General features: G+C 47.6%; 1 protein-coding gene across 6 annotated transcripts in view; it reads right to left on the bottom strand.

Annotated features, from left to right (window-relative positions):
- ADCK1 (aarF domain containing kinase 1) overlaps positions 1 to 12,256 on the bottom strand; it is a 138,549-nt gene that overhangs the window by 115,307 nt on the left and 10,986 nt on the right. The window lies entirely within an intron of this gene.

The raw sequence follows: 12,256 nt of genomic DNA, 5'->3' as shown, positions 1-12,256 counted from the left end.
TCCAGGGAGAACCATTTCAGACTTCTGACCTCCACAACTGGGAGAGAATAAACTCGTATTGTTTTAAGCCACTAAGTTTGTGTTAGTTTGTTGCAGCAGCGATAGGAAACTAATACAGTAGCTGTCTTGAAATTCTTAATTTTATCTTTGAATTTGTGTTTTGCAAGAGGAGGCTGATGGGACAACGGAGCATGTGCTGGGGGACTCAGCCCACGCACAGTCCCACCTCCCCTCTGAGTTCCCAGCCACCCGCTCCTCACCGGCATCCCCTACCCTGGCTCCACCCGGCCTCCTCACCTCCACCCGACAATCAAGGCTGCTCTCCACCCAGGGTGGCAACCAGGTCGCGTTGGTCAGGGAGGCCTGCATTCCACCATTGCCCTTCGTCCCTGCTGGGGCCCTGGGTGCAGGCACAGGAAGGGTTGGGGTCATACACATGTCCTGCAGCATCCATCCCCATCCCAGACTAGCATCACCACGGCAAGTTCAACAGGTGACAACACAGGGACCTCTCCCCGACCCGCAACCCAGAGCCTGAACACTTCCCAGCACGGAGGCTGCAGTCTCTTGAGAGCAGCCCATCCACTTCGCGTCGGGGTGCAGGGCCACGGGAAGGGGAGACTGACATCTCCGCCCCGAGCCAGAGCCCTGCATTTTCCTTTGCACTGGGCCCTGTAAATTACGTAGCCTGCCCTGCCTCCTCCCCTAGCAATGTCCTCCCAGCTCTTCACTTGCTGGTTCCTTCATCACTTTTCAGTTTCAACTGAAAATCCCATGTCTGAGAGCCTGTCGGTCACTTTCTACCCCATGACCACGTTTTACCTCTTTTAGGGCACTCGGCAAGGGCTGACATTACCTTGTTTACTTAGCTCACTGATTCATGAAAAAGTATTTACTGAACCCGTTGTGCGCCAGGCACTGTTCTAAGTGCTGAGGATACAGCAGCAAGCAAAACAGACCGAGTCCCTGCCCTCCTGGAGCAGACGTTCTTGAAAGTTCCATCCACTGGTAACTATCTCTCATCTCCTCGAGAACAGACCATTGTACACCCAGCACCTTGCACAGTGTCTGGCACATAGTAGGTGCTCAAAAAATATTTGCCACACAACTGACTGTATGAATAGTGAGTGTCTTAGGTATTAGGTACTCTGTGCTGTGACCCAGCACATCCCTCTCCATCCTATAGAGTGTGGGGCATGAAGATCGGTCCCATAAGCAAGAAATCGAAGGGAAGGAGACAGACCGGGGGTGGGGAGGGGGCAGCGCCCCAGTTCCCGAACCACGTTGCCTTAAATTAGCCTCACATATGTCCCACTATTATCAGTCAACAGTTTATTTGTATATTTAAGGGAAGTTATTCTGCTAATTGGACATATGTCTCGCAGTTCTACGAGGAGAAGTCGATTAAAAAGTCTTGCTGTAACAAGCGAGAGCTTTGAGGGTAGTTTTATTCAGGGACAGAGAGGGAGCTGAGTGGATTTTAATTTGGTAGAAAATAGCTGCTGGGGGCCACGACAGGGAGAAGCAGGAAATCCAGAGCAGGCTCTTAGATTATTAGCGTTGTTAACAAGCGTCTCCATCACCCTCATAGCTACAGAGCGCCTTCCATCAACTTTATTAGTTCTCTGAGGGCCTTCCCTCCACCCCTGCTCCTCCAGCGACTCCCACTTTGGAGACGTGGCCACTGAGGCAAGAGAAGTGCATCTCGCCCAAAGCCAGAACGCGTTTGGTCTCATGGGCCCTGCGGCCTAACCTCCTGAGCACATTAGTGGTGGAATTTCAGAGTCTGAGATGAACAGCCCAAAGGGTTTCAGGAGCAATGGCAGGGGGCTGAGGGGATGGGAGAGGGGTGGAGGAAGACACTGGTTTGCCAAGGCTTGACACAGGCTCAAACTCCCCAATATAGCAAGGATATCCAGACCTCGACTGCTGGCCTAGAGGAACCCAGGAAGCTTGTCTGGTCCAGAGGAGAGAGCTGGGAAGTCGAGTGGTTCCAGGCACAGGCTTGGGAACCACACTATTTGGGATTTAAATCCAAGACCCTGTAGTGGGTTGAATGGTGGGCATCCCAAAAGATACGCCCATGTCCGAACCCCCAGAACCGGTGACTCTGACCTTATTTGGAAAAAAGTGCCTTTGCAGATGTAATTAAGAGTCTTGAGGTGAGATCATCCTGGATTGCCCAGGGAGACCCTAAGTCCAATGACAAGCGTCCTTATAAGAAAGAAAAGAGAAGATGGAGGCAGAGATCGGAGTGATGCAGCCACACAGAATGCCTGGAGCCGCCAGAAGCTAGAAGCAGAAAGAATTCTTCTCTAGAGCCTCCAGAAGGAGCATGGCCCAGCCAGCACCTTGATTTCGGACTTCTGGCCTCCAGAACCATAAGAGAATAAATTTCAGTTGTTGTTAGCCATCCAACTTGTGGTAATTTGTTACGGCAATCACAGGAAACTTAAGCATCTGCCTACTAGCTGTGGACCTTAGACAAGTCAGTTAATCTGTCTGTGCCTCAGTTTCTTCATCTGTAAAGTGGGGATGATAACAATAGTATCTATCTCACAGGATCATTGTAAAGTTAAAGGAGATAATAGAGCGCTCTTAGCACAGAACCTGTCCCATAGCGTTCCGTCAATGTAAACACTTGTTTTTAACATCAGAAGTCCCCCTGGTGGGGCCAGGCCCATGGCCGAGTGGTTAAGTACACACACTCCACTTCGGCGGCCCAGGGTCTCACCAGTTCGAATACTGGGCACAGACATGGCACTGCTCAGCAAGCCATGTTGAGGTGGCGTCCCACACAGCACAACCAGAAGGACCTACAACTAGAATATACAACTATGTACCAGGGGGATTTGGGGAGAAAAAGCAAAAAAAAAAAAAAAGTCCATCTGGAGAACTCATTAAAAATACAGTTTTCCAGGCCTCTCCCCAGAATCACTGGAAACAAATCTTTGGGAGAAAAGGGTCTAGGAATCTGCATTTATAAGGCTCCCCAGGTTACTCTGCTCATCTGACACGTTGGAAACCACCAGTGAGCTGTCACATTCCCACCTCCATGCCAGACACAGAATCTCTCCTGTTTCTGGAAAGCCACCCTTCCAGATACAGATTTCACAACTGTCTGTGGTAACCCACTCCAGGATTAAAGTCCCTTGGCTGTGAGGAAGTCCTACGTTATAGCTACCCTGAATCATTCATCATGCAGCTTCATCTCACTTCCCTTCACTACCCTCAAGAGAGGCAGAAACAGCCTGGATGTGAGGGAGTCACCGAGTCCAGGGCAGGAATGAAACTGGGGGCAGTCTTCAGTGGGAAAAGCAACCAGCAATGAGAAGCACAGCCATGGTTAGTCTGCGATGGAGTCTGAAATGGGCAAGGACAGGCTGAAGCTGGGGTCTTTCCAGCTCCTGCCCCATTAGGTGCAAGTTAATGCAGTACCTGCACACAATACTATCTCTGGGGAGTAGGGCGCTCTGCCCTCCACACATCCCACAAGAACCAGGGGGCAGGGCAGTTGGAGAACAGCTCTGCAGCAGCAGGAAGCCAGCCCTGTGTGTCCAGGCAGCCCATGTAGGCAAGCGAGCCACAGACATGCGCAAATGAGGAATTAGCTAATGGTGATCATCGCACTGATCAGGATGGAGAGATGCCCAGCACACAGCAATGGCCTCCCATCACCAGAAACCCAGGGGCTCGTTTTGTTTCATTTCAGCTGCGGCCTTTGGAAAAGGATCACCGCTTCTGAGCAACAGCAGCAAATACCATCCCATCAGGCAGCTTCAAGCCCGAAGCAGCCCCAGGAGATAAACAGAGTGAGCTAGGAGGAGAGCTGGAAAGAGAGTGGCCAAACCCAGCAGGGGAAAGACAGAGGCAATGGTGGCTGCAAGCCAGAGTTTGGCTCAGCATCTGCCACAGATGGTGCAGCCTGTGCTTCTCAAAGTGTGACAGTACCAGTGATGGTGTGCAGAAAAGTCGTACAGGAGGCAATTTCGGGTGGTACCCACGACACTTTTTATTTGTATGTGCATTAGCTCTCCCAAAAAAGAAATAGCTAGCCTATCAAACCTGTAATTTCAGATATGTTTGCTTAGGATAAAACCAAGTAAAGGAAAAAAGAGTCAATAGAATGAAAAATATCATACAAATACATGAAGAGTTGGTGACAAAGAAGTGCATGGGAATGATAAACAATGAATTTGAGATAGTGCCTGCTTCTGGTTATGCAAGAGGAAGGCTGGAATTAGGGAAGAAATCCCAGGGGCTACACCTGTAGGTGAGGTATCATTTCTGAAATGTGGCAATGGGTACAAGGGTCATTGCTAAATTATTTTTCATACCTTTTCTTAGGTCTTATATATTTCACATGTTTTTAAACAGACAAGGGGTATGCAGACATAGCCAGATGGGATCCTGTTATTGGCCCTGGTCCACAGGTCACTGACAAGTCTACAGCAATCAAGAGGGTAACTTGGCTTTGCATGGCCTGCCTGGGCACTACAGAGAAGCCAGCACACAGGGAGCCCACTCTCCAGGGACCAGCTCAAGTCATGCCACATTTTCCCCCAGGGTCCCCAATGATGGGACTGGACCCCACGAAGTCTCTCCCCAGACCACACCAAGGCCCAAGGGCCCACTCATATGGAACTCTTCCCAAATCAGAAAGGCCTTGGGGTCAGGGCCACTGCAGAAAGTTGTGGAAGCTTGCAATGCGGTACTCAGAAAAGTTTGGGTACAAAGAAAGCTAAAAAGGAGGCGCTGGTTCAATCGCAGGCTCTGACTCCCTATTCCACAGGCCTGGTCCTTAGATGACCCAACCAGAGCAAATTAAATGCAGCTCATGCTCCTGCAGAAATTATCACAAACTCTGAGAAAGCCAGTCACCAAGACAGCAGGATTCAATTTTCCTCCTCCTCTATGCAGAACATTCTCAGGCAAATATTCCATGGTGACAAGCAAAAGCAGCAAAAGGGGGTCTGAGGGACAGAGTGCACGAAAACTCACTGAAAAGCTTCCACACCAGATTGACAGATACTGCACGTGCAAAGGAACTGGGGCACAATTCAACACCACTACTCCAGAGGACACTTTGCCTGGGCATGTACCCCTCGCCCTCACCCCACGTCCCAGTCTGGGTTAGGGGACCCTCTCGTGCAGGGCTCCTGTCTCCTGCTCCTCTTAGCTGGGAGTTAGTTGCTGTCAGGAGCCAGAGCTGGAATGATGACAAATCGATCCTTCTGCAACTGGTGATTTCACGCCTGCTTCCCCCGCTGGACTGTGAGCAACTGGAAGACAGAGGGCAAGTCTTAGTTCCCTTTATATCCTCTGAGCCTGTGCCTCACGAGGACCTGGCGCATAGCAAGCTCAGTCAATGTTGGTCAGAATAAGAGATGGATGTAAGAATAGTGATGTCATGCCCCGGTTTGGCCAGGACAGTCCCAGGTTTCAGAGAATATTCCTAAAGAGCCAGACACTGCTACAGTTCCCCTTGCACAGCAACAAGATCTTTAAAATGCTTATTGAATTCTCATATCATCACTAAGCTGGTACCATGGTTACCCTCCAAACTGGCAGCTATTCAATAGCTTAAGAGTTGAAACCCTTTCCCAAAGCAAAGAGCTAGCATCTACTGATTCCTTTGGAGGGTCTACACTCCCCTCCACTGGGGAATGGAGATTCCAATTATTGGTTGAATTAATATTTGTTAATTAACTGAATAAATGAGTGAAAGAATTCCAGAGAGGAGACTCTGTTGCCCTTCTTCCTCCTCCCCAGTGTTGCCCAAACCCACCTAGGCAGCACGAGAGCCTCACACAGCGGGGATGGGCCAGTGAGAGAAGCAAGCCCAGCAGGAGGAGCTAGTTGGCATCTTGGGTTCCACTTTCCATCCAACTTGGTGCTTTCCCCCAAGCTAGAAGTGGATCAACAGAGACAACCGATTATAAAATGCAAAGAACATGAGATTGGCAAGATCCAGATGACCAAGACCAAGTCCGTGATCTGCCACAAACCGGCGGGGGACCCTGAAGAAATCACATCATGCCTCTGGACCCCCAGTTCCACATCTGAACATTAGGGACTTGAGCTTGCTGATGCCAAAGATGTCTTTCTCAAGTTCAACGGAATAATTATAAATAGAGTCATCACCCTACCTTAGCCCCTTCCTCTACTCCTCTGACCAATATCCACTGGTCAGAAATGGAGTCCCTCTTCCCCAAAAACACCCTACCATATGCCATGGTTCTAAAGGGTGACAGCATATGACCCCTCCCTCTAAATGCAGATTTCAGTAATGCTGAAAGTGTTATCCCATACCCAAGCCCCTGAACAAGGTCAGGTGTAAAGGTTTGCAGAATTTAATGGGCACACAAGGTTCTTACAGCAAACTTACAGCTACTTCCGCTTGGGAAAGTAAACACTGCAGGCGAATCTCCTATCGCTAAGTTTCAAGCGAGCACCTGGAGGGGTGCCCATCAGAGATGTCATGCTCCTGACCTCTCCCTCACTTCCTGCGGGAAGAGGAATCTCCAATGGGATTGGCGGGCTTGGAGAAGAAACAGAGCACACTCAGCTCATCCTCTACCCTCTCCTCCCCTGGAGCATTGGTATTCGGCTCCTCCCTACCCTAAGAGGCAGACCCCATCTGACAGGCTTGTCCAGCCACATCTGTGCCTAGGTAGGTAAGTCTATCAAATTCAAGGGTGAAGTACAACAAGCCCGTTTGCTCACAGACCCAAGCCACATGCTCCAGCCCAGCATTTATCAGAAATAAAGCTGACATTTTGATCTTTACCTGGCAGAGTCCTGCATCACCTTGGTTCTGCTTCTCAGGCAAGGAGGAAAAGAGCATTAATCGCTACCTCCTCAAGCCCAAATATTAAGTACTATAGTAACTAATATGACACTCACATACTGTCGACCTGACGCATCTGATCCCACGGGAGCCCTGTGACCTACCCAGTAACAGGAAAGTGAACTCAGCCAAAAAGCTGCCCAGTCACAGCAGCAATCAAGGTCCCCTCCCTATATTAGCACTTTGATTAAGGAAGGAAAAGGCGTATGTAATCTAACTCACTCTCTCTCTCACACACACTCACACTCACACTTCTTCTCATGATCTGACACAAAGCTGAGGCTCAAAAAATATTCAGGGGCCAGCCCGGTGGTGTAGTGGTTAAGTTCGTGTGCTCCACTTTGGCAGCCTGGGGTTCGCCAGTTCAGATCCTGGGCACAGACCTAAACGCCGCTCATCAAGCCATGCTGCGGCAGCATCCCACATACAAAACAGAGGAAGACTGACACAGGCATTAGCTCAGGGAAATGCTCCTCAAGCAAAAAGAGGAAGATTGGCAATGGATGTTAGCTCAGGGTTAATCTTCCTCACCAAAAAAATCACTAACTGATAACTTTATGCATTCTCATTCATTGAAGGCTTAATAAAAGTTTACTATAGAACTTTCCATGGCTCCCTACTGTCTATGGTATAAAACTTGGCCTTCAGTCACTCTGTAACCTAGCTCTAATTCTGTTTGCCTTTATGCCCCATCACTCACCCATACCTTAGTCTCCAGTAACACTGAAGTAATCTCTGGTTCTTATAGATAATCCCCAAAATTTTACCATCCACCTCAGCCAAAATCAGCTTGTCCCCAAAGCTACATGTTCCAATCTTACCTACCTTTCCAAACTCAGCTCAAATGACCCTCAATTCATTTAGTCTTACCCATTTTAGGTCACTCTCTCTGTTTCTCCTATGCCTCGGGGGTCTAAACTACGTTGGGGTATACTAGGGTTGAACAAATAAATAAATATATTGTAGATAATAAGAGACAGATTTCTCACTGCCAGAGAAATATGTTCATGTAAGGAAAAGGAGAAGACTAAAATGAACTCTGCAATGTTAGGTTGGAATTGGAGATATCGGTCTGAACTCATGGTTTTTTAATAGATAGAAGTGTGTATGCATGAGCAAATGTACACAAAGATATTTCCTAGGTCTGTCTCCTGGGGGGACCTGGAAACAATGGCACCCCAGTAGCACTATGCATCTCTAGCATCCACAGATTGGTTTCTAAATATCACTGTCCCATAGTAGGACCAGGACTGCTTGGAGAAGTAGCTGATTCCAGGGCTGGGGCAAGGACAACACAAGATGAGCCTGGGGCATCTTATGGTATCAGAAAGTTAAGACAGTGCTCAAAAAATGATGGCCGCATATCAAAAGAACACAGGAGCCAACCTGAAGGGGCTCCCAACAGGCAAAGTTGGAACAATTTGAGCAATAAAAATAATGATTATTTTGGATTGTAACCCATAGAATAAAATAAACACCCACGAGTTCACACAGATAAAAATAATTAAACAACTGAGGGAGACGGGACAGCTCTTTGTAACAGAAGAATTCCAATTAATAAATGTAGAAATAAGGAATACGGAAAATCATTAACTTGTTCATTAAAACGATTAGGAGCCATCGAGGCAAACTGTGCTTCTGGATCTCCTGTCTGGCTGGATTAAATAATCCAATGTTTAATTTGGTAAAGCTTCTCGTCTCTGTTCTTACAAACTCTTCTGGGGCAAAGCCCACTGCCACCACTTGACGAACAGGGAAGCAGAGGTCCTTGGTGAGGGACCAGCAGCCAAAGGATCTTGCTCCAGGCGCTAAATGGCTGGAATTCTAGCCAGCACCAACCCAACCTCTCCTCACTCTCTCTAGGCTTTGGAATTTCTGAATTTCACTTCTACCCATAAGTTACTGGTCCCTCTGTGAACTATCAAAACACTAATTATGCTTTAAGATCCAGCAGGCTTCTCCAAGAGTCTCCAGGGTATCAGGACTCATTTGGTTGCAGGTAACAGAAAACTGAACTCAAACTATCTCAAGCAAAAAGATAACTTCCTGGCACACATAAGTAAAAAGTCCATTAGTCGGCTCAGCTTGACCTAGGGATTCAAATGATACATCTCTCCACAACACTAGCTCCATTCACAGATGAGCTTTCCTCTCATGGTGGCAAGATGGCTGCCAGCAGCTCTAAGCCAACATCCTATACTGTCAGTGAACCCAGCAGAAAGGACAGAGTTATTATTCCTTAAAAAGTCCTGGACCGCATGCTTACTGGCCAGCACTGGCTCAGATGCCCATCCCTGAATCAATCTCTAGGGCCAGAAGAATGGACTCCACTGATCGCCTAAGTCACATAGAGCTGAGGATGGAGTGAGCCCCACTCACACCTCATGGTGAGGACCTGAGATATGGGCAGTTCCCCAAAGAAAAGTTCGGACGTTGCTCCCCAAAACAAGAATGGCTCCTGAGCTGCAAAATTAACATATGTCCACTACTTCCCAACCCCTTGGTCAGAATCAACTCAGTCCTGCCTCCCCCAGCCCACTGCCTGGATGTCTGTACCAGCCACCACTTCTTTCTGCTTTATGAACAGACCAGTTCACACCTGTCGTCTCTGTTTATAAGCATCCTGAGCACCAGGTGTCTGATTCTCCAAAGCATCTCAGGTGCCTAGCAAAGTGCCACTGGACCCCTAGAAAACACTCCTTCACGTTAGCTCCCACCCGCTCCTGAGGAGCTGAGTCACCAAGAGCCCAGCCAGCTGCGCACCAACCTTGAAAGTGCTCCTCTAAGTCACTGCCTGCCGAACTCATCTCCCAGCTCTCGCATACTCTGGGACCTGGAGACACTGGCTTGACAAGTGAGATAATTATGTCTTACCCTTCACTCACTCCTTTATCAGTCACGCGGATGAGAATGGATAAGCATTCCGATGGAGGAAAACACTCCTACGGTATTTACTCGTGCTCTTTAGTGCCAGCCGGCTCCCACTTCCCAAGCATGATCCAGGGAGCAGCCTTCACCCTGTTATCGGGTGCCAGCCACCTCGTGCTGCCCTCTTCTCAAATGCCAGGCTGCACTTTCCTTACTGCATCCCCCAAAGCTGTCGACTTTTCCAGGAGCCGCTGCACCATCGCCTTTCAGCTGACTTACATACGAAGGGCAATTGTCTGCAAAACGCCCATCTCCCTGCCTCCTCTGCAGGGGCCTTGCCCCCCTGCCCTGGCCTGGGCCTCTCTGCAGAATGTCACTGTGGTGAGTTCCAAAGCCCACAGCACTAGTTAGACGGAGAAAGGGGGAAGGGAAAAGTTTTTGTTGTTGTTGTTAATGCCATCCGATCAATTTCAACTCCTAGCGACCCTGTGGACAGCAGAGCGGAACCCTGCCCGGTCTTTCTGCACCATCCTCTCACCTTCTGGCACTCTATCAGACGACGCTCTGCTGTTACTCATAGGGTTTTCAGGGCCAATTTTTCAGCAGTGGGTGGCCATGTCCTTCTTCCCAGTCTATCTAGTATAGAAGCTCTGCTGAAACCTGTCCACCATGGGTGACCCTGATGCTACTTGAAAGACCAGTGGCATAGCTTTCAGCATCACAACAACACACAGCCGCCACAGTATGACAAGGGAAAAGCAGGGGGGCATTAAGTCTCATAGGCAGAGGCTTTGAGATCTTCCAATAAATACTAACATTTCATTCATTCATTCACTCAACAAGCCTTTATTCAGGACCTACTGGGTCCTGGGCACTGCTGTAGGTGCTGCAGACATGGAAATATACAACACAGACCAAGTCTCTGTCCTCATGGAGCACACCTTCTAGCAGACATCTGACTTATTTTTGATCCCTGCCTTACATTTACATTTCACAAGGCACTAACTCAGATATTAGCTATATCATCCTCAGTAGGTGGTATCACCGTCTCTAGTCTACAGATAAGGAAAACGGCAGCTCCAAAAGATTAAATGACCTTCCCAAAGTCAAGGCACAAATTCAGGTCTTCTAACTACAAACCCTGCACTCGTTCTGGGGCCTCTCCCAAGGCAAGGAGCTAGCAGGGCGCAGCCTGGCACTGAAACAGACATTAAATCAGCTCAGTCCTAGGCATCATCGCTAGAGGTAGAAAATACGACAAAGAAGACCCAATTCGTGATCTAAAGGAATCTATAGTCTAGAGAGAGAAAGACATGTAACCAACTATCATCAGGTGCAGAACAGAGAAGATGGAGTGATTAAATTCAAACAGGAAGATACCTCTGGAAGGATACACGGGACATAAGGATTGCCTCCAGGCAGGGAAAGGGGGTACCTGAGGAACAGGGACAGAAGGATCATTTTGTACAATCAAATGTTATCTATTTTGAATTGTATACCACGCAAATCTATTTCCCATTAAATGACACTTTGAGGATGCAATCAGCCAAATCCTGAATGTGGAAAACTCTACAGGATAAATGATCAACAAGCAAACAGCTAAAAAAAAAAAAGGAGGGGAGGGAGGGGAAACATTAGAGATTTTAAAAGATTTAGGAAATGTCAACCAAACATAACACATGTACCTTGTTTGGATCCAGAGTTGAACAAACTAACTTTAAAAAGACATTTTGGGGGCCGGCCCGGTGGTGCAGTGGTTAAGTGCGCACGTTCCGCTTTGGCAGCCCAGGATTCGCCGGTTCGAATCCAAGGTGCAGACATGGCACCGCAAGGCAAGCCATGCTGTAGTAGGCATCCCACATATAAAGTAGAGGAAGGTGGGCTCGGATGTTAGCTCAGGGCCAGTCTTCCTCAGCAAAAAGAGGAGGATTGGCAGATGTTAGCTCAGGGCTAGTCTTCCTCAAAAAAAAAAAAAAGACATTTTGGGGACAACAAGGGAAATTTGAATATGGACTAGTTATTAGAGGTTATTAAGGAATTATTTTTAATTTTGTTAGGTTGGATCGTGGTATCATAGTTCAGTTTTTGTTAACGTCCTTATCTATGAGAGATACATACTAAAGCATTTATAGATGAAATAAGACAATGCCTGAGATCTGCTTTTAAATATTTCAGCAAAAAATAGTGAATAAATAAATGAATAAACAGATAAATAAAGGAGAGAGTAGATGAAACAAGATTGGCAAACGTCATCATTTCTGAAGCTGGATGATAGTTACACAGGGGTTCATGATACTATTCTCTCTACTCTTTTTAATGGTTGAAATGTCTATAATGAAAAGTTTAAATAAAAATTTAAAAATTAATTATTCCATCTACCTAGAAGATGGAGAAGGAAGGTGTCACAGAAGGGAAATGTTTGAGCTGAGTCCAGAAGGATGACTAGAAATTTTCTAAGAGGCAAAGGGCATTCCAGGCTGAGCAAAGACACACAGATCTATCACAAGCTTCTCTCTAGAAGACCCAAAGGTATCTACA

This window comes from Equus caballus, chromosome 24 (genome assembly GCF_041296265.1).
Source record: "Equus caballus isolate H_3958 breed thoroughbred chromosome 24, TB-T2T, whole genome shotgun sequence".
Taxonomy (NCBI): domain Eukaryota; kingdom Metazoa; phylum Chordata; class Mammalia; order Perissodactyla; family Equidae; genus Equus; species Equus caballus.
Note: the sequence above shows the minus strand (reverse complement) of the source record. Positions and strands in the feature narration are given on the sequence as shown.